This window comes from Passer domesticus, chromosome 11 (genome assembly GCF_036417665.1).
Source record: "Passer domesticus isolate bPasDom1 chromosome 11, bPasDom1.hap1, whole genome shotgun sequence".
Classification (NCBI taxonomy): Eukaryota; Metazoa; Chordata; class Aves; order Passeriformes; family Passeridae; genus Passer; species Passer domesticus.
In genome coordinates this window covers 4,983,830-5,006,742 of record NC_087484.1, presented here as the reverse complement: position 1 = coordinate 5,006,742, position 22,913 = coordinate 4,983,830, and the positions used below count along the sequence as shown (strand labels likewise).

The 22,913-nt window shown below is 40.0% G+C and overlaps 1 protein-coding gene across 8 annotated transcripts in view; it reads right to left on the bottom strand.

Moving 5' to 3' along the window:
• The window catches only part of NLGN1 (neuroligin 1), a 420,011-nt gene that overhangs the window by 262,812 nt on the left and 134,286 nt on the right, over positions 1 to 22,913 (bottom strand). The window lies entirely within an intron of this gene.

The following is a 22,913-nucleotide window of genomic DNA, read 5'->3' as shown; positions in this document are numbered from 1 at the left end:
GAAGCCTTTTGCTAAAAGGAAATAGGAAAAACAAAACCAAAAAAAAAACCCACATAAATTACTTTTCTTCTTTACTCTTTTTTAGACTTCTTCAGCCACTAAAACCACTCTCACTAAGTAGTCTAAAAGCACTGGCTATAAGAGCAAAGCAATTCTGCAGCTTTGCTTACTTAGTATTCTCTTAGAAAGCATTAAGAAGAGGTAGTTGAAATGCTTGCCAAGAAACTTGCTGCAAAAGAAAATTTTCCTTAATTTTTTCAGAGCCGCATCCAAAGCCAAAGCAAAGGAAGGCAGGTGAGGATGGAACTGATAAATCAAGGTTCCCTTCCTGCTTCCCTGCCAGTGTCATTGGGTGCAGTGATCCCAGGTACTGCTGAGACAGTACAGGAGCTGCAGAAGGATTGAACAGGATGGTTCCAAAAAAGCAAGGAATACTAAGCAATCCATTTCCCCACCACACACCTCCATACACTCTGCTTTTGGGATGCTGCTTCAGCTATTACAGTGCCACTGAATTTAAATTAAAAAAAAAATAAAATGAAAAAAGGAACAGGTGTCGATCCTCCTTCTCTGTGAGGAAACACGGCACAGCAGAGTCTCATATTAAATCCTTTATCTTCATGCTAAGGTCTTCTGACATTTTAAATATCAGCCATAATGATTAACATCTCTCCTTAAACCCAGAAGCTAAAATCTGCCAGCCTGCCACACACAGTGACACCTTTAAACACTCACACACTTCAGCAGTTACTAATTTTCCAATCCAGTACCTGGATGTGACATTTTGACAAGTTTGCAAAGGATTTGCTAAACTACTTATTACTTCAATGTATAAAAAGTGTGCTTTTTTGCAATACCTTTTGAAAAGAACTTCTGAGTATGTTTTATATGTGATTTTCTAAAGTAGCTTTCCCATTGCTCTGGTTTCACATTCCAAAGGAGCCTAATGGCTCTCAGCATTCAGGTGACTTACAACACCTAGTTACTGAAGCATTATTTTTAGTGAAAGCAAGCTATTTTCTGTCTGAGTTCTCTTAAGCAGTCCAGTCATTAGGCAAATGGATGGATCAAGAACTTGCAAAGATATTTGTGGTGACTTTAAGTAGATACCACTGGAGTTGCCCAATGCTTCATGCAAAACAAGAATACGGCCTGAAGCTGCTTTGTGTTTGATTGATGTCTCTGTCACAAATACCACCAAAAAAAAACAACAAGCAAACAAAAAGTCACCCTAACAACAACAAAAAAAACCACTTCTGGGGGTATTTAATGAAAAGGTACAGACCCAATAATAGAAAAAATCCTTGCAGGTGAATTCAGTGAGAGTGGAGAGAGTTGGGTGAGGAAGCTGTCAGAGCATTTTTTGTGTGGGTTCATGGGGAATACGAGAACCTGAGTCCAATATTATTGGCAACTACTAAATTAGTTCTAGAAAACAGACTGTAATCTGATTGACTCAGAGCTCCTATAGACTGCCCATATTATTCTCTCCTCCTGAAGTTCTCCTACGTCAAACGATTGCTTTCCCATTTTCAGGATAACAACAGGATATTCTATGGATCTGATAATAATCTGAGAAGAATCTAAGAAGCTCTTTATTATCTTGAAGGTAAACTGGGCTATGTGTTGGCTCTGGTACAAACTACAGGCTGATTTAATAAGACAACAGTGAAAACTAGAATCACTCACAGTGGGGTAGCATTCAGCACATAGGGTTAGCTAAAATGTTGGCAGTGTAATTATTATGCTGTGCTAAAACAGACTCAACACTGCACAAAACATCACATTTCCCCAGCAGATTGTACAAAGTATTTGAGCCTGCAATGAGGTGGGAGATACAGATATTAAAAATTACCTTCCAAAAGTCATAGAGTGGATCAAAACTCTGGGAAATGAGGATGGCACTCATTTAAGCTCAGCTCAGAGGGCCACTTACTGACTGGGCAATATTTGAGACCCAGGTTGAGTCCACATGTATTAGTGCTTAATAGAAGAGGTGAAATGTTGTATTCAAATGCAATCCATAGTGATCCCAGCCCTAAAATTTTCAGCATCATGAGGATGCATTATTGTGGGATTGATTTCTTTTCAAATGAATATCAAAACACATTCAGATATTACAGTTCATATCTGTGATTCAAGATCCTAAATTAATTTAAAAATTTCTTCTTTTCTCTTACTGTCTGTCAAAGAAATGAGCTTGGCTGCTCCAAAATAACCAGCACCAAGAAAAATAAAATAGAATATAATATTGGTAAAATATACCAATATGTTAAGCAAGACAAATGTGACAATCATTATATAAAGAACAAAGCCCATATAAATTGCATTATTATTGTGGAAACAATGCATTTATAAATTCTAGAGTGAAAATTCTGTTTTGTAGCTTATTTTTTACAAAGGGATTTTAATTAATAATCAACTAAAAAAATACATCACATCTTTCAAACTGCATTTCTCCTTTATGGAGTTTAGCTTGTCACACTGCCCTGCAGAGGGATGTCAGGCTTAGCCCACACACTGGCTATGAAGCAGCTCCATGAGCAAGAGGGAGAGGTATTAGATTGTGAGAAAACAAAGGTATCACTGTAGATTTATGATTCTGACATGACTGATGTATTAACCACAGCCCCACAGCTGGACAGGAAATTCCTGGTAGAGACAATCCAAGCGTAATTGGATGGAAGTGTCCCAACCCAATCCTGACACAAGCTGCTCTCAAAAGGACTCACCCACGTCGTGCCAGGGAAGTTCCTGGGTCTGTGCCCACAGGCTTTCACTCTGTATCTTGGCATTTTTAATAGCAGCTTATTGATTTTTGTATAGCTACGAGATCAGACATACAGGGCTTTTTATAACACCGAGTACAGTCATTTTGAAAAGCATCCAAGACCATTCTAGGAGAAAGACTGCACGAAGCAAGTCAAATAAGAGACGAGCTCGGTCTAAACACGCTCACCACTGGCGAGAGGAGGAGGCTGTTGTTTTATTTGTTCTAACCCAATTCCAGCCCCATTTCCCCGGCAGGCTCCGGTTGTCACTCCCAGGAATACTCCTGGCTGCCATCTCGTGTTTTGTTTTCTCATTGCAACCCTGGCTACCGGAACAGTCCCTGTGCATCAAGTTTATCCTTGTACTCAACTAAATGCGAAAAAAAAAAATTAAACATCAGAGAACAACAGAGCTGAACTGCTGCTTTATCCTCGCCAAAGTGAAACTTGCAGCTTTTCCAGCACCAATTCTTGGACATTGCCAATACCTGTAACAGTACACACCATGCCTTCTGCTATAGAAGAAATTACAGATGATCTTATTCATTTTGGTCCAAGATTTAACTCTGTCCCATCTGAATCTTTTCAAATACAACTTAAAAGACACATTGAAAAAAAGAATCTGATATCCTTAAACATAATTCCAGTCCCCATCCTCCTGCTACTCTTCAAATAAGGCTTTTGTTGTGTCTTTTGTTCATTTAAGGCTCTGCTGTCTGGTTTGAAGGCCAAACTACACATAGAGTTTGGCAGGCACATTGTCATGCTCCCGCACCCAGACAAAAGTAGTGATTTCACTTTTTCCCTATATAAATAGAAAAATGCTCCTATATTTCTGCACTTTCCTTTAAAAGCAGCATTGTTCTAAAAATAAAGGTCAGAGGTATCAGGTAGAATTACATTTAGACAGACAGCATTAGGCCTGATATCCCTGTTTCCTTTTAAGCTGGAGACAATGGAATTTTGTGCATTTAAAGAAGACAAAATTGAGCCTTTTATTATGGCCACATTATGAGCTTCTTTCTCACCTCACTGAATAAGCTACTCAATGGAATAGTTCCATTGACTGTAATGAAGCTATTCCAATACAGAGCTAAAAGAGCAGCAGAGTCAACCTGAAATGCCTCCAAAGGCTCCTGATTGCTGCACAGGAGGGGACCAAGAAGGGAAATTTCTCCCAGTTTCACATCACTTCTTGCTCTGTGTCACTGCTCTGAGGGTGGAATGATTGAAAAGCCCAGTGCCATGTCCCAGAGCTCAAGGAACAGGGATCCTGTGATGGATCAGGACCTGAAACAGGAACATCTCACACCTTGTTAGACACTGCAGGGTGTCCAGGACATCTGCAGAGACTGGCAGGGCACACAGGACCTGAGGGTGATCTGTGACCCTCTGGAAAGCACCCAGGTGGGCAGCACAGCCCAAATCTGCAGGGGGTGACAGTGGGTACCCCAAGCATCCCCTCCCTTTCCCTAATGAACACCATGAGCAGCTTGATATTGTGCAGCTCACACAGTCAGAGGCCAGTAAATGGCACAGATTTACACACCAGAGAAAGGAGCACACCATAGTTTGGGAACACAGGTACATTTTTCACAGCTGAATCTACCGTGATTTTTGTTTTTGTTTGCAAGCGCATGTGTCATTTATCACAATCTGGGCCCAGGACTGCAGAAAAATTGTGTCTTAAGTAGGAGGAGTAAAAGGGAAATTGAACTGTTCTGTGACAGACAACAAGCAAAACACAGGCAAGGGAAATTATTGCTGGGTGCACTGTATATAAATCCTAAGGGCAGAAAGAAAGTGCAAGACCTCACTCAGCTACTGACATAGACAATAATTTCTAATTATCAGAAACTGCTCATATGTGATTAGCACAGACCTAACCAATGACCATTAATTTTGGCTTATACCATTAATTTTAGTTTTTTCACTCTAAGTGTCTACATAGGAATGACATTCTCATTGCTTCACAGGTAAGTATTTCTTCATGAAAAAGGTTGTGGACAAATATAACTCCCTGGGTAGTACAGTCTCCTGTTTTCTGATTTATGCGGGTACATAAATATTGTGAATCACTGTGCACAATCTCTCTTAACAGATATTCATTAGAATAGAAGTGAAGTTTAACAATGTAGATCATAAACACTAACAAACTGATTATCCATGAACTAAAGAAATGGATGCAGCAGTGGAAAATGGTCATGCTAAACCCTTTTTTCCCAAATCTAGCTGGAGCAGAGTATTACCTGTGCCTGTACTTACTTTTGAAACACATAAAATTTTCAAGGGAAAAAATGGACAGAAATTGAAGGCAAGTATAACCTGTAAATAATATATTCCCATTGCTCTAATTCATGAGAGTGACTTGCTGCTCACGGACCATTTCAAGAGCTTATACAGGGCAGTATGAAATACAGCTTAAGTGAGTGACCATGGGAGCAGCAAAACCAGGGATAATAGCTACATTACAGCATTTCTCCATAGTACAGCAGTCACAGAAACAACACCTAGAGCCCTTCCACACTGTAAACCCAGCCAAGAGATTATTTTAGGTCTGTACCATTTAAACTTTCTGTAAAATGCCCCAAATTCCCACTTATATACCTAAATACTGCCACAGCTCCCTCTGTGTTACAGCTGCAACAGGTAACCTGGCAGAGGTGAGACAAAGCTCCCATTTCCTGGTAGATCTTCCTTTGGTTTTGCCAGGTTGCTGCATTAAATTGCCCTCTCTCTCCTGAACCTTGTGCAGTCGATAAAAATGGCTACTACAGTGTTTTCAGAGTGCATCCTGCCAGGTCGGGTTCCAACATAACATCTTTCTAACACTCCAGTAATTCCATTTGCAGAGCTTTACGGGTTTAAAAGCAACTCTATTCCTGCAGAGAGTTACCCCAACTATTTCCTACAGCACAGGAACTGTAAGGTCACAGAGCCACTGAGCCTACCCTTGTTTCATAAGCAGCTTCCTTCAACAGCTGTAATATCTGGGACGAGTGCTCGGAGAGTGTCATTTGGCCTCACTGAGTGATTCATTGTATACTGGAAAACTGCTCTGCATTCTTCTGGATGCCTTTGCAGCATAGCCAGGACAAAGCCCCATTTAGCTGGAAGCCCAGCATAGTGGCTCATTATTCACCTGCCACGGCAGTCACAATATTGTGACGGCTTCCAGACAATGGTGGAAATTTCTACCTACTTTTTTACAGGAACACATTCCATTTTCTACCTTTTTTATCCAGAGAAACAGACACTGTATATGGACAGAGTGTAGGGAAATGGGAGCCCTTAATTTTTGTGTAATGAAAGAAAAACTAATTGCCATAGTGCTCTGTGAACTGCCACAGGATGCTCCCCGATCCTGCCTCGGCACCAGTAAGAGGCATTTCAGAGAGAAAGGGAATGGGAGGGAGGGGGAGCAGGAGGGAGGCAAGAGATGTAAACAAGCTACTCAGCCATCTCTAACCTGTCATTTGGCCGGAGCCCAGTGGCCCCTGGTGCTCTGCCAGCCCTGGAGAGCTCAGCATCCTCCCTGAAACCCACTGTGGCCGTGCAGGGTGGGAACCACTGCAGAGCCCCCCTGCTTCTCCCTCAGTCCAAGCACTCACAGGGTCAGTCACAGCTGCTCTCTCTGCTTTGAAGAAAATGCCCTCAAAGACAGCTCGTGCAGGAAAACTGACCCACATCTGTAAATCTTTTTCTTGCATCCAGTGCTGTAGCTTTTGCTGTTTGATTTCGGGATAAACTGAGTTTAAATGCCATGCTGAAGTAAACACAGTCACTCCAAAAGTGCTGAGTTTAACAGCTGGGGTTCTCTTAAAGCGTATTTTTTCTCAGGGCAGCAATAATTCAATAAAACTACGAGAGGGCTTTAACAGTTTTCCTCTCAGATGAGTGTCCTGTAATACACTGCTGCACGGGCATATCCTCAGCGCTGTTATGAAGGCTTTTAACAAAGATTTCTACCTCAGCAGGGAGGTAAACAGTATCAGCAGGCTCTACAGCAATACCCTAAATGGCACCTCCATTTAATTTCTACATAGTCCTTCCAGAACTTTTTTTGTCTCTGTTTTGGTTGCCACTTCCTCTTTCATCAAATTCATCACTGTCACATTTGCAGAAGGTGCCTATTACGCCGCAGCCTATACTCTAGTTACACTCCCTTACTGCCTGCCTGTGCTGGAAAAATCATAAAAAGGTATGTAGGAAACAAATGCTTCAAAAAACCACGCTGCATCCCTGTGGAGATTGCCACCTACTTCCTATTAAGCCCAAGCTTGCCATATGTTTTAAGGGCTTTTAACCTCCTTTCTCTCTCATGCAGCTCTGCAGTTGAAGCCACACTGCTAGTTCTGCTGGTAGGATGTGCTTTTTGCTGAGGGGAAGGGAAGAAAGGGAATGAGAGGAGGAAGGGATGGAGATTTTACAACCATAAGGGGATTCCTGCCTAATAGAATCTGCAATATGAGCAATTGGCTCTGGCTAAGTTGAGAGAGAAGTATTCACTGCCATAAACCTGTCCACACGTGGACTCACACAGTCACACCTCCCTTTAACAGGGGTGTCCCTGCTCCAGGCCAGAGACTCCTGAAAATGCAATGATCCATTTAAAAATCTCTGGGAGAAAAGTGTGTGCACTTCTGTGCCATCCCAAAAGCTGGAAGACACCCAAGGGCCATCATGGGCTGGGGAGAAGTGCAGGCTGTACCCTTGCAGTGACAGATTATCACTGTCACACTAATGCTCCAGACATATTTGTTTGTAAATCACAGCCCTTACCATATTTCATGTCATTTTTCAAGCCTCCTGAAGCCAAAGCTACATGGAAATTTCAGCTTTTATATTTCTAAGATTTTGTGATTGCTAAAAATGCCTTACAAAGTTGAAGTCAAAACTTGGAAAGAGGCAAAGTAGCTGGATTTTTTTTCCTACAATCCGAAAAAACAGCAAGTAATTTCCACTTTTCTATTCTCATAAGGGAGGAAAAATTTTTTAGTGCATTTTCCTTTGATTAATATGAATATCATCTGCATAACTCTTGTCATCCTGATTTATAATTAATATCACAATAAAACCTCACAAGCATTAAAATAATACAGGTATTATGGCCCTTGACATGTTTATCTCACATGAGCAACAATACTTGCATTAGCTACAATACTTGCATTAGCTACAATGGTAATTAAAACTTTAAAGTTTTACACCAGACTAATGCTTAATTATGGAAGATCAAGTAGATAATTCTTATTGTGGCATTCCTAATCCAATGTTATTATAATCTGTAAGGAAATTATAGAGTTCCCCCCAGTACACCACCCAGAATTTAAGTGAACATGCAGAACCATTCAGGTACCAACTAACACATGATTTTTTTGAAGAAAACAGTCTAGAATGTGCCTTTAGAATATAAATAATGCAAATGAGCATATTTAAAAACTGAGTTGCTGCAGTGAGAAGCATGATGGGATTCTACCAACACTACTAAGAAATCTACAGAATTTAATCGTTTACTATGTCACTTTAAAGGGCTTTTTAAAAAATCCTTCTGGTCCTACTACAGCAGATATCTTCTCTGTGCTAATCACATAAACTCTCCAGTAAATCCTTTTGATTTCAAAGAGATGAAGATTTCATTCTCCTTTTGCAGTGGTTGACAGGAGTTTTTCTGAAAGCCACCATTTCCATGTGAACAAGCATTTTCCTTTTCTCTCTCAGAAATATCTCCTGTTAGATTTTCCATGTGCTTATCAGATTTCTAGAACCTACAGGGACTCTTTGTCTGTATTAATCTCCAGAAACTACATTAAAATAACATTAAGGTTGCTGAGTCAAAGACCGGGAGGTTAGGAAACATCAGAATTGAGTTAAACTAATCTAATTTGGCTCCTTATGCAAATGCCTTATGAAACAACCTGCAGTCACATAATTACATGCTCCCATCTACATCTTGCTTTGGAGCATGGGGGAACCTGGATCCTCCAAAACACAGCTCCAATTTCATGGCAAGGCAAAATAGTGCAGATCTGCCTTCTCTCAGCAAAGAACTCCAAGGTCTCCACTGAGCTATGCCCACAAAATCCAGCCACATTTGTCAGTTTTAATCACTCAAAATAGAATTAAGAAAAAGTAAGAAAAACAAGGAAATGGGTAAAGCAAGGCTGCTACAAGAATCCCTACTGTCAGGAATCCTGAGGAGAATCTGAGTACCATCACAGGAGCCATGGACACCACGTGGGACCAGCTGGCACAAGGTGCTGCACTGGGATGAGACATTCCTGGATCTGCCAGGAGTAAAAAGTACCCCACAAAGCACTCTGGGATTTAAGGTGTTGGGTTTGTTTTTTTTTTTTTTTTTAAAAGCGTTTTAAAAAAAATACAGCTCTAAGTATTGACACAGTATGTTCCATAGCTGTTGCATGCCACAAATTTTTAATTGCTTCAGAAGCACAAACTTATGGTTATTGTTCAAAGAAGGAAGCTGCTTCCCACCCCAGTCCTCAGCTTTGCACCACACTTTGCTGCTGCCTATGCTCAGGGTACTCTTGCATCTTCTGCTTTAAATGACAACTGTTTTTTTGCACTGTTTCTGCCCCAACATTATTTCTGATTTATGACCAAAATTTTCAGTCTAAGAAGAAATATGACTAGGCAGAGTAATTTCAAATATGATCTGCAGAGGAGAAGAAAAGAAACAAAGAGCCTATGCCCATTCCTTTCTCTTTTATACATGAAAAAGTTTGCTTTTGTATTCAAAACTGTTTCAAAGTTCACAAGATCCTTTTGTTGTTTTTCACATTAGAAATGGGACCTACAGTAGGAAAAAGAGGGATTTTGTCAACTGAGAGGCAGAGAGTCTAATTTAATATTGGAAAGGAAGACTACTAAGAACAACAAAATATCTTAGACAACTAGACCCTATTTTCTTATAGGACCCCAGTGTGGATAAGGGAGGTATTTTTTCCTGACCTCTAAAAGCTTTGTGACTAGCTAAATCAAATATTCTCATTTGTGTAAAATAAGCATAAGATTAGATTCCCACACCTTTTTAACAGTGTTTACACAGATAGAGAAAACAATGGTCCCTTTCTTCTCTTTTTTGCAAATCATACATATAATTACTATTGAATATTTATGTTAGGTACTTTGCCCAGCACATCCCAAATTATTGTAATAAAACCCTAAAAGACACATGTATAGTGATCTATAAATCAAATCAGTCAATACAGAATGCCTTTGTCTGGATATAAAATACCTGTTTGCCCCACTGCTGGTAAAACACCACCAGTTATGCCTTCCATGCAATTTTTACACAGAGGTGAGGATTTTTTTTGTTTTCCCTGGAAAATCTGGAGTTCCATAAGTTACTGTTCAGAACAGTACAGAGGATGTGGACAAGAAGACTGACACAACATGGCAACAGCTCTTTGGAAGGCTGGGTTGTAATCCTCAATGTTGCATTGCTTTTAAATTTTAATAGCAATACAAGATTAAATAGGGCTTTTCATCTTACTTTTTTTAAGAACTTTGCACATCTTTATTCCCAAAACTATCCATGATGTATAAAGTAGCAAGGACTTTTCAAGTCTAATTATTATGTTTTTCTGGCTTTTCTGCTTTATGCAGTACTGTCAGTCTGAGGAAGGAAAATAAATCGCTTCACTTTGATTTCAGTTGGGTCCAAGCTAATTTTCGTCTCAGACAAGCCTGTGTTATTTCATGACAGACTGAGACACAGAAACCCAAAGAATTGAAGCTTAATGAATATTAATAGAATTGAAAATCCATGAAAATGTAGTCTTGTTTCTTATTTTTAGTTTGTTTTGATTTATGAAGCCTAAAAGTTCATCTTAATTTTATCTAATAATGGTTCTTTAATTAACAACATGTATTTTCTGTATCATCATTTCACCAGTGATTTCAGCTACTACAAGCCTAACTCTCAGGCACAAAGTAATCAGAAGGTTACTACAAGGCTGTCTTATAATTATTTAATCTCAATACCATTTCGTTAAAAATATATAACACAATTTCTTTCTCCCAGCTCAGGAAAAAAAAAAATAGAGAGAAAGAAAACCTACATCTGCCTCCTGAACTGGTACCCGTATTTTCAGCTGTTATGCTGCACTTGGAGCAGAATTTCCCCCCTAAGAAAGACACAGATATATCCAAGGATACAGAATAATATATCAATAGTAGATCAGTAATAATATTAAATTTTAAAAATTCAAGTAATTTTGATTGTGGAAACCTATAGAACATATTCCCAATGTGAAAATTGTCTGAAAGTTTTTGGGTTTTTCTGTTGGTCTTTTTTGTTTGTTTGTTTGTTTTTGGGTTTGGTTTTTGTTTTTTTTTTTGGTTAAGAAAACTCAGTTCTTTAGTCCATGAGAGAGAACACTTTTTCACTACTAACATGACAGGAGGACTGGATTACATCAGGATCTTGATTACATCAGACTGGCAGCAAGATAAGATCACTTACGGATCAGATTTTTGCTAATTCAGGTCTCTGTTTTATTACTGTGAGGAATTACTCTGATTCACTAAAAGAGAGCAAAATGATAAAGCAGTTCAAGGCTGCCTACCACAGACCATAAAATAAGTATGGATATTTTAAAGGCATGCTCCTAGAAACACTGGTGTTAGTGCAGTTGTCGTTGTGTGCCACACACTCTAAACCCCCTTTAAAAAATTCCTGGGCCATTAAGATAACTTAGAAAAATTAAAGTAAATGCAGTAATTTTGTCGCATCTGCTGCCAGAACGAATGACATGATGACTCCGAGAAAGACATAAAAGCCATTTTAATTATCTCTTCTTTGAAGGAGGCATTGGCTCAAGCCAGACAGTCTGGGTCCAAATCTGAAGTGTTGCAAAGCTCAAGGTGAAGATTTAAGTCAGATTTAAGGAAGAAGGTTTTTTACAGTTAGGCCCTGGCACACATTGCCCAGAGAAGCTGTGGCTGCCTCTGTATCCCTGGAAATGTCCAAGGCCAGGCTGGACAGGGCTGGGAGCAACCTGACCTGGTGGAAATTGTCCCTGCCCATGGCAAGGGGTGGAACTTGATGGCCTTAAAGGTCCCTTCCCACCCAAAACATTCCATGGTTCTGTGACCCCCAGGTGTGTTAAGACCCTTTCCACTTTCAGCAGCCACTTGTCAGGGACATCAGAGTGGGGCAGCACTTCAGTGGAGCCAGGTGCACACCTGAGGAGGTGTGGGCAGGCAGCAAAACCCTGCATTTTCCCCATTTTTCCATGCAGGAGGTGTGATCAGCACACCAGGTTTGTTCTGTGCCTTCAGCCTATTTAATGCCACAGTTCCAACCTGAACCTTCTCAGTTTTGCAGGATCGCTTCCTAATTTTTTCAGCTTTGCATGAACGCCTTTCTAAATAGATGCAAATATAAAGCTGTACAGGTGACACACTAAAAATATAATTGAAGCTGGTGCTTTCATAAAAGCAATTAGCAATCGCTCAAGTTGCAATAGATGACAGCCTCAAGAGGATTGCTGCCCTGGCAGGGAAGTAACTGCAACTTACATTACACTCAATGTTCTGTTCTTTAATGCTGTTTTGTTATAACAGACAAGTACAAGTTGGTGATTATGTATTCATTCCCATGTAGAGCTTTTGGCTGATATTTTTGTCCACAGGCTTAGACGTATATATCTTTTTCTTCTACCTAAAAGTATTCCCTCCTAAAGCTTGTGACAAAAAAGTTACAGTAAGTAAGCAAATAAATGCAGCTATAAGTAGAGGCCAACAGAAAAATCTTTTTAGCTAAGGGTGAAAGTACATGACCATACACATCATTGTTTTGCTCAGAATTCATGCAGTGACTACAATTATGCCTATTTTATAGTAATGTTATAGCCAAACTTACAGACATTTTACAACCACTTTAAACCACTTTTGTGGTCCCCAGGAGTGATCCTTCCAGTTTCAGCAAACTATGGGACAAATCCTGCTGCTATAACAGTGAACAGCAATGCTTCCACCAGGCAAGGCTGTAAATCAACACCTGCCTTCAGCTATCCCTGGATAAACCCCAGTTTCCACAACTGTTCTCCATAGGAACATGCCTAAGTGAGGGCCCTAAACACACATGGATTGAGTATCTGAATACACTCTGCAGCATTTCAGTGCAATAAACAGCATTTTATCAGAAAAGAAGCAAATCCCAACTGTGTGGTCAGCCCTTTGCACTGAGCAGAACAAGGTGTGACCATATGGCACCCAGATACATTGTTTTTTACCTCAGAAAAAATGTACAGTTGAACACTTTGTTTCATGTGGTGCCTGATAGTTCCATCATAGATTACACCTTTTAATATTCCATTATTTCAAGGGATCTCCATAGCAGCAGTTGCACCACATGGGGCAATGGCAGACTGCCACACAATGAACACTGCCACACAAGACTTAGGAACATAACCAAGTCCCTGGGAAATATCATCAGCATCTGTGGGTTTCTGTGAGCTGAGTCTTGCCTGTTCACCTCTGGTTACCCTGTGTTTTTTAGATGCAATTGTACTCTTTGTGGTCATGCATCTAAAAATAAAACCATATTAGAAAAACAAAGAAAATTGTGCTGGTTCTACATGAGGATACAGGCTGAGTTCAAAAACCAGCTTCAGTGGCCAGCTGATGCTGCTCTTTGCCTCTGTGAGAGGCATAACTGCAGTGGCCCAAAGGCAGCCCTGTGCTGGGGGCTGGATGTGTCACTAACCCCCCTGATGGGGCCATTTCTCACTATTCATGTGTCTTTTTGGAGTCACTACCCAGCTCACACGCGAGCTCCCCAAGGTGGGGACAGAGCTCAACCATGCCAGTCTCCATCCCAAACCTCCTCTGCCTCCCCTTGAGCCCAACGATTACAGCCAGGAGCTGAAAGAGCACTGCTAAGATGCTGAGTGGTAAACACACAAATCAGGTCAATCCTTTTGCTTTCCTTGTAATCCCTGTGTGTTATTTGTTGCTGGCTTTTTCTGCTGCTGCCTTCTCCTCTTCGGGCACTCTGTGCACGCACCCGCCGCTCCTGCTCTCCCTCACACCATGGATTGTGGCAATCCCTTCTTAGCAAAACTCCCGTGTTCTGCACTACCTCACCACATCCACTGCCTTTACATCTTCACCTCTCTCGTCTTTTCTTCACTGTAAATTCTCCAGAGCGGGGAACTTGCTTTCTCCAAGTTTGTACTAAAGCCTGTAAATTTACGACACTCTAGGAATGTTTGATAACAGGGCTTAAATAATTAATGAAAGCTGCAGCAGCCCTTTCTTTTTTTCCCTATTTGGAGGCTGTAAGGCAGCAAGACAAGTGGGAGGCAGCAAATATTTCATGGGCTAAGATTAGATGTGATTCGCACCCCTATGGGGGGTAACTGACTGACAAACACTTGCACTTAGGAAAGAGCGAGATTAACTTGTGCAGGAATTAAAGAAAAAAAGCATTGCTTCAACTACATGAATCATAAGAGTGACCCAGCAGCATCATAAACAGCCCAGCCCCAAAAAATCAACTGCAATAAAAAGAATGGGATGTTTTCATTGCAGCTCTACAACGATATTCTCTCTTTCCCTCTGTGTGTTTGACTTTGCAGAAGTCCACTATTTGCCCTAATTTTTCCATCTTCAGTGGAAAGGGAAAAAAAAAGAGTATAATGGCAAATATTGGCTCATGATTTTGCAGTCCTAAAGAAACAGTAAACACTCCTGAAATTAAAAAAAAGTAGGTGAAAACATGGAATAAATACAAATAAGACACAGGAAGACTATGAGAGCAAGAAACAGGAAAAAAAAAAAACAATACAGAAAAAAGATAAAAGAGATTTGTTGTTGTAGGAGAAGCTGTGATATGAGACAGATGTGAAATCATATCAGGAAAATTAGAATGGAGGAAAAAGCAACAAAGTAAAAAGATATTCATATATCTCAGGCAAATTTTTCAAAATCTACCAAACATTCAAATTCCCTGCATTTGTCTCTAAGCTTATGTCTGTTCATGTTTTACAACTGGGAATTTGGGCCTGATCTTGTAAAACTTGATTTAAATTTCAAGGCTGACTTTTCTGTAGCCATGACTTTACCCACTGAGTGCACATGAGTTCAGGTGCTTTCCACTGGAGCACAATGGATTTTTTCCAAATAATCAATAACATAATCCTGATGCTTATGTCAGTTTTGGTGCTAAATTTCCTGGTTTATGAAGGCAATCAAGTACTTTGGCACAAAAGAATAATAGCAACTGTACTTAAAGAAATTTGAACCTGAATAGTACAGGAACAAAAACAGAAGGCACTTTGTCTAGTACTGAATGTTTATCAGGCAAAACATCACAAAAACACAGGGGAAAAAAAAGGGCAGTAAATTGCTTGATTTTAGGGCAGTGAAGATTCCAAAATTATTACTCTCCTAGAACAGAGGCATAATGACCAGCCTCTGAATAGATATTGGCACAGCAGGCCACACAAAAGCACTGATTAGCTGCTGTCTGAGGGAATATTCAATTCTATTTTGGCATTGATTTCTGACCTTTCTTCTTTGACTTTAATTGGTCAAGATCCAAACCTTTTTGAATTTATTTAACACCAGACAACAGTTTCTGAATTGCCAAATTCCCAGAAGAGATGGGGGGAAAGGCACTTCATAGTTTTTTCTGTCACTTCTTCAAGTTCAGCTAATTCTGGAGCTGTAAAAAACATTCATTAACAGCTGCAACATGACTTCCAATGCAACAGTTCAGCTGGTTTTAGGGAAGGGAAAAAAAAACCAGCAGAGGAGCTATATCATGTCAAGCCTGATTCAGATGTCCTTCACCTTCACTAAGAAAAGAGCAGGTATTTTGAAATTCCAGACCTGTACTTTTATGGCAGTATTCAGCGAGAAAAAGATGTGATACAATCTGTTCCAGATTTTAATATTAGACAGAACCATCAGAAGCTTCTTTGTTAACTCCTAAGCCAGTGATAATCCTGCAGTTTTTTTCATCTCTTTGCATTTACAGTTAATAATATGGGAAATATTTCATGACATTTCAGAGCTGTTTTACGAAAGCCTCCTCACCCATTGATTTACATCCACAACTCCCCTTCCAAGAGCTTCCTTCCCAAATTAAACATGCTAATGATTTTCTATGCAAAATTTAACAACCTAATAGGCTGAACAAGTCAAATGAAAATACACTAATTGTTGCCTTTGATGTATACTATGCTGCCAATTCTCTCATGAAAGCAGTATATTAGCATTAGCTGGAGTAGTTACTGAAATACAGATTAATAAAGAAAAGCTTATATATATACATGCTAAGAAGATGACACTGCAGACTGCAGAAAACACAACTTCAAGGCTCAGAAGTGACACAAGTGGCTATTATACACTAGAAAACCATATTCAGAGGAGCACAGAAAACGAGCTACTAAAGAATGAATCACAAACCTTTATCTGAATTAGCCGACGTTGGTTCATAACACTGGGTTTATGCAATAAAAGTATTCAAAATAAGATTACACAGTCAAAATAATAAATACAGAATGGGATGAGAGAGATAAAAGGCTGGAGAGAGAACAGAATGCTTTCTGCCTAACCCCAGGGATCTGAAATGAGCTCCCCCAAGAAACTGCCCAATTGCTTTATAAAGTAAGATTACCATGTGCATGTATTTTTTCACCCAGAGTACAAGCAATAATGTGTTTTAGCCTATGACCAGCATCCTAGAGAGAGCTTTATTGCAGAATTGGTTCATTCTGTCCTCCAGCCCAGCTCTGAGCAAGAGGTTTGATGCCACTGTGATCTTAACACAGACAAAGAAAACAGATGCAAACAAACAATAAGGGAATATAAATATTCTCCAAAGAAATAGTGACACAAAATTACTTTCTATTGCTTTGTCTTTAAGAGTTTGCTTATAATGATTTGATAATTTAATCTAATTGATCTCTCTGAGTACTTCTATGGCTCTAATCACTGTAGTATCTGATTACTGGAACAGATCCATACTTTATCTCCAGATTTAATAACTAAATCTATACTTGAAATAGAGTCATACAAGTTCAGCAGAGGGAGAGGGCCAGATGCTGCTTAGCCAGGGCAGGAGGGAGAGAAAGGGAAAAGGCTACTGAGGTCCAGAATCACTGGAAAGGTACACTTGGCTTCGTGCCATATCATTCCTCTGCAACCAAAGGAGTCCATTTCTGGGGTTAAAGAAGGAAAGCAGGAATGTGACATAACTAATGGGGGCAGAACCAAAAATGAGCTACTGTCTATGGCCCATGCTCCTTCAAACTGTCTTTTATGCAAGCACAAAGTAAATGTAATTATTATTATCGGCTCTTTGTTCTCTTCTAGGCTAGCCCTTCATCAGCCTGAAAATTATGACATTTCCTGAATGCATTTCAACAGCTTCTTAACCTTTTTATTTCCCAAGAGCAGGGACAATGTCAGGCAGTACTCAGAGATTTTAGCAGTTAAAAGGTTAACACCCAAAATTGCTAATGATAACAACAGTATTCACTGAGCCAGATAATCACTCACAAAGAATTTCAATCCAAAGTCACTTAAAATTCAAGGAAACCACTGTATTTCTTCAAGGAAGTGACAGCAGTTAGAAGAATATTCATAATTCAAACAACGGGCCAAAATCTGACTTACTGCTGAGTTTATCTATTTTCAATGGAGCAATATAAAGTGCTGGCTTTTGCTCTAGCTTAAGTGAAACTTATTTTGTGCTATGTCCTCTAACACAGGTGGCTGGGCAGAGAGGGCTGACAGCCAGGCCACTTACACAGTGCAAATATCAAACATGGAATGTATATGGAGCATTTCTGAGAAGTTATTTGTTTCTTCCTCTCTTGTTTGACTGCTGCTTGTTTGTTGTGCTGATACTCAGCCAAACTAGCTTGTAGTTGAATATGTCAAAGCTCTGGGCAGAAAAACAGCAGCTAATATATGTTAGCAAACTCTGGAGAGAAAAATAGTTTCTGCCACTAAAAACTGCAGGGTGGAATTGTGCACTGCCTTCTTCTTCACCTTATTTTGCCTAAAGGGAAAGAGCCTTTTAATCCTATTTCTCTGCTTGGTTTGCACAGTGTCTGACAGTGTACACCTGCTTCAACATGTGCATCAGGAGCCTCCTTTGCTGTCAGATCCCTTTCCTTGCTGCTCTCAGCTCATCATCTGTCTCCCAGCTCACCTCTGCAGGCGAACATCCCATCCTGCCCAAGCACATCTCAGCAGCTATCTTTCAAAGGTGTCAAGAGGAGAAACAAAATCAGCCTGTCACTAGCTCACAGTCCAAGGGGCAATGCTCCCTGTCACATGTGAGCAGCACAGAACAAAATGGACACAGAATGGGGTGTGAGGGGTTTGCACCAACTGCCCCAAATTCAGGGTAGAGCGGAGACTTCCACTGGGACATCCTCGGCAATCATCAGTCTCTGTAAAACTCAAGCACACATACTGCATGATCCTGGATCATAATGTGCTTCTGGCCAGGTAATGCCTTCAGTACTTGAACTGCAAATGCATCATGGCAAGGACTGCAGTTAATCAAGGGTTTCGTGATGCTTTAAAGAAAAAACAATAGATGCATCTTTTCTTTCTTCCTTTGTGTGAGACCTTATCTATGGAGACTCCATCTAAAAGACATGGCAGGTGCTTCAGCTCTTAAGTATAGCAATTATTTATTGTTTCAGAAGTTATTGTTTCGAGCAAAAGTAATCTATTTTTCATTAACCAATGGCTCAGTTAATGACTGAAAAGTGTAGAAAACACACTTAATTCACTCTCATGTTCCACATAGCACAGCTATTAATTGATTCATATGGAGAGCTACTTCATCTGAATTTAGCATCAGAGAGAAACAGGGAAGGATTAAGATCTTAAAATCTAGGTTTACCGTGAGATTTCTTGTGAAATTTCTTTAAATAAACCTGCCTCTCCAACAGCCATATACTGCAATATTTCATGGATCCACAGTGTCAATTTTGCAAACAGGTGAGACAAATTGTACTAACTTTCCTTTGAGCTCTCAGATCTGATTATGACTGTTAGATGTTCATATATATGTAGACAAATGCATGTTTCATATTCCCTTTCCACTGGGTCCATCTCATTAAGACTATTGCTTTGGGAATAAGGATTCTCAGAAAATGAGTTCTCACTAGGTCAGCTACATGCAGCTGGTTCTGTTCTGTTTGTCTGCTCACTACATTAAAAGTACTATACTAAAGAATATTAAATTAAAAGAGAAGAGTAATGTGGGCACAACATAAAAACAATCCCTGCAAGGGCACCGTAGGGAGGTTGACAAGAAGACTGGTACAAAACTTTGGGTTAAAGGGCAGCAAGTCCTCAGGAAAACACCCCAAAAACATGAGCAAATCATGGCAGCCCCAGCAAGGAACCTTGACACAAGGTGGGATAAACAGAACTCTTCTCCAGGCCATGGGTGGATGCTCTTCCTTCAGCTCAGCGTATGGCAAGACATTATTGCTGATCCAGGATCCCCTCTTCCTCAGAGCTTTTCTCACACTGTTTTGTGGGAGTTTAAAATCCTGCGTTAGAGGAGACCCTGCAAGCCCTCCTGAACCGAGCTGAGCGAATCAGGTGGGTTAAACAGAAGGTTTGTCTGACCTGCCCGACTGCAGCTGAAGCAAGTGAGGAGATCGTGCATGAGTCATTGCCCTGACCAAGCTGGGAGCAAGGGCTGCAGGAGGAGCCCAGCTGGTAGGTGGGAGGGGAGGTGGGGATGGGAGCCCCCCCAGCCGGTTTGGGCTCAGCTCCAGCCTGTCCCCAGCACCAGTGGGGTCTGTCCCTGGCAGAGCTGAGGCGGGTGGCAAGGTGAGGGTGGCTCCTCATTGCCCCTCGTGCCACAGGGTCAGGCTGTGCACTCATCAGTGAACAACACCCTGTGTCAGACGAGAAGCACAGAACGAGGAAACAAGCTGGAAAACTCTGCATGTCATGCTGCCATTTCTAATGGCTTCTAAAATTAGCTGAAGGAAGAGGAGAGAGATCATCTGTGTGCTACAGAAGGTTGACATGAAAAAGGGTGAGAAATCTGTGATTCTGAGGTTTTGGTAGATTCTAGCATATGTTATCCTTGCCAGTTATTCCCCACCCACTCTGCAGGAGAGAAAGGGAGATGCTCCACAGGGATCCTCTGTATCCATGCTGCTTAGTCCATCTCCTATCCCTGGAGCATCACAAGAACCTGTCCTACAAGAGGAATTTTTTTTCCCTTTCCTCAACACCTGGAGACGCACAATTTGGACACTCCAATATATAAGGAGATCTTTGAATCTCAGCACATAATGAAAACCTCCACATATTTAGTGGAGGTTTTTCAGCATCTTCTGCCAACTGTTGGAAAAGTTTCTGCCTCTGTTTAGAAAAAAGGATGTCTAAGTACAAACTGTGCTTGCTCTGGGCTGAGCCTTCTAGAAACATTCAGCAAGCTGTGCAATCTTCTTCCTACACAGTGCACCTTTCCATTAAAAATCTGAAGACAGTTTTCACTGTAAAAATATGGAGAACAGAAAGTAAAGACAGAAAGGCAATAGAGACAAATCTTTTTCCATGAGCTTTGTGAAATATTTTCTCAAAATAACTTTGCAGAGGTTTTACTGCCAGTTCATAATGTGGATGATTCACTTCTGATATTTCTGATAAAACAATATTCAAAACTTCAAAATCTCTTCCAACTCATTTATGCTACCATTTAATTAGGGCTTCTGCAATATGTTACAAGGGCATCATTATCCCCTATAATTGTATAATAATTACAATTTTTAATGAAATAATTGCAAGTATACTAGATGTGTAGATATAATTATGGTAATTACATAAATACCTGATTTTCAGCTAATAATTAAAGAAGGCCTTTACAAAAAGGGGGAAATTTAGCAAATGGAAGCTTTTCAGAAAACAAATACAAATAATAAATAGCTGCCTCTCTCCTGCCATTTCTGCCTTACTAGATTATCTCTCTCTATATATATATTTATATATTATATACAACAGATTATAAAATCATAATTTAAAAACTACTTCAATATTAAATCGTACCAGGAGACCTCAATACTTTACCTCATCTATTGGCATTAATACAGCCCAAACTTAACGATTCTAGAAGAGGTCAGCATCTCACTTGAATTGTAAATGACTGTCAATGGCAGAAAGATGTGAATTGTGCCTACAACAACATACAAAGTGTCCTGCTGGCTCTGGTTTCCTCCAAAACATGTCCTTTTGGTTAAACCCACTGGCTCTACCCTCATTATCACAGAAACCTAGCAGAATATGCATTCTCACCGGGGCAATGATATTTCAATAAAGGAACTACTTACAGAGCTTCATCATCTGAAAAGAAAAAAACAACAGTTCTTCAACCGGGGAATTTCCTTTTTCTTCAAACACATTCCTATGACTGAACTTGCTGTGTATTTACTATTAGTATGAATAGGAAAATCAGAATCCAGCCTCGTTAAAAGCATGCAGAAAACTCTGCCAGGGCAGATTGATTCTTGCTCTGATAGCACTAAGGGATATTAACAGAATTCCCACAGCAGAGGAATTAACAACTTGATTTACTGCTGCTGCCGAGATGTTCCAAAACACTTTGGCACAACTCTGGAAGGGGAAATCAGCTGCAGCACCTGGACTATGCCATTCCCATGTCTCTTGCAATCTCTGCAAGAGCAGCCCTGAGGAAGCTCCAGTTGCAGCCAGAGACCACTCTGGTCCCTGCGCTGTGTTGGAATAGAGGTGCAAACATGGCTGAAAATCAGCTTTGCCCCACTTCCCTTAGCCTTGCATTGTTCAGTGCTGCTCCTTCTTTGGATAAATCCCATTATTACAAGCATGAGAAAGTAAAATAAGAGATATTAATATTAAAACAGAAGGAAATTGTTTGATATCCCGAAAACAAATCTCATTTATGGTAAGCTCATTAAAGCAGTTGATTTCTGAATGCCAAGTATAATTATTAATACCATACATATCAAAGTGGAGAAGACATGTAAATTTGACATCATAAAGTAAGTAAAAATGAAGAAGACTAAAGAATTAGGAGTGAAAATAATTTGGGAAAAAAAAAAGAAAAATAAATTATACTGGAGCAACATTCAAGTTATAAGCAGATTATTAACATTGTGAGATAATCCTTAAGAATAGTTTGACACATGTAAGCACCATGTTTAAAGCTTAAAAAAAATTCCAAAGAATACAAATAATGTTTGCATCCATGTGCATTATAAGGAAACAAAAAGATGAAGAGTATTAACACAGAGAAGGGCAAAGGAATAATACTAGAATACAGGGGGGAAAAAACAAGCAGAAAATAATAGTTATCCAAAAGCCATATTAGTTATTCAAAAGTTCCTCCGGAAAATGTACAAATACACTTATGCAGTTATTTTTTATAAGATTTATCCATTCTGGCTTTAATGATAAATTAGAAACTAACAGATTGAAAGGAAAACCATCTCACAGATGTTTACTGAGTAAAACCAGTCCAAGCCAACAGAGGCCGGGGGAAGAAGCACAAACCAGTTTTATCCGACTTAGCATTATCAGGGTAGCAGTACTATTTTAGAGCCTGTGCGGGGGAGGATGTAGAAAATGAAAAGCAAGCAGTAAAATAATGGACAAGGAATGGAATTAGATCAGAATTTAAGACCTGTTAGAGGTATAAGCACTGTCAAGGTATATGAACAAAGCAGCGACAGCACGATGGCTGTGTGGTCAGCAAGAGCCCAGAGCCTGAACAACCAGACATTTACAGGGGACTGTGACCAGTGCTGATGGCATTTAAGATGACTGGAGTCTTAAAATACAGTCTGCAGAGTCTTCTATTGTCAAGCACTGGCTCACCCAGAAAGTGGGCTGGAGAAAGTACATCAGAGTTTTAAGCATTTCATTTCAAATATGACATAAACCTACTGCACATCTTTGAAAAATGCTGCTAACTGACACTAACAGCTTTAGATTGTGAAAGGATGAAAAGGTCTGTACAAGACAATGTTTGCTTCATTATCTTCTTCCATGTATTACCAGTATAATAGGAAATGCTGCAGTGGTGGCGGAGGAATGAAAAACAGGGCTTCAAAAAGGAACAGAAAAATAGAACAATTGTGGTGT